The sequence below is a fragment of the Penaeus monodon genome, chromosome 31 (genome assembly GCF_015228065.2).
Source record: "Penaeus monodon isolate SGIC_2016 chromosome 31, NSTDA_Pmon_1, whole genome shotgun sequence".
NCBI classification, from domain to species: Eukaryota; Metazoa; Arthropoda; class Malacostraca; order Decapoda; family Penaeidae; genus Penaeus; species Penaeus monodon.
In genome coordinates this window covers 25,013,747-25,014,160 of record NC_051416.1, presented here as the reverse complement: position 1 = coordinate 25,014,160, position 414 = coordinate 25,013,747, and the positions used below count along the sequence as shown (strand labels likewise).

General features: G+C 31.2%; 1 protein-coding gene across 1 annotated transcript in view; it reads right to left on the bottom strand.

Annotated features, from left to right (window-relative positions):
- The window catches only part of LOC119593130 (homeobox protein engrailed-1-B-like), an 11,411-nt gene that overhangs the window by 9,448 nt on the left and 1,549 nt on the right, over positions 1-414 (bottom strand). The gene's annotated exons all lie outside the window — the stretch shown is intronic.

Below are 414 nucleotides of genomic sequence, written 5' to 3'. Positions count from 1 at the left end.
TATCTGCTGTAGGAAATCGCTAGGAAAATTGACTTTCCACTTCACTATTTATGCCGGATTTTTTTTTCAAGGGAAGGAGAGGAGGCTGGAGGCTGGAATGTTTGGATTTTAATTCTTCAATTATAAAAATATAGTTATTAAACTGTATTGACGGTAGATCGTAGTGATGATCGCTTTAATCGGGTAGATGGCGATAAAGTAATATATAAAAATATCTATCCCATAAAGATGAAAATAACATAACCCAAATACGCCAAAAAATTATAATATATATTTTCTTAGTCTTTATTACTTATCCCATAATACCCACAGCAGAAATGTGCAAAAAAAAAAAATGAATAACCACATTTTTCTAATTCTTATCATCTAACGCAAAACATCAACAAACACATGACCCCAGACACTCTAAAAAAA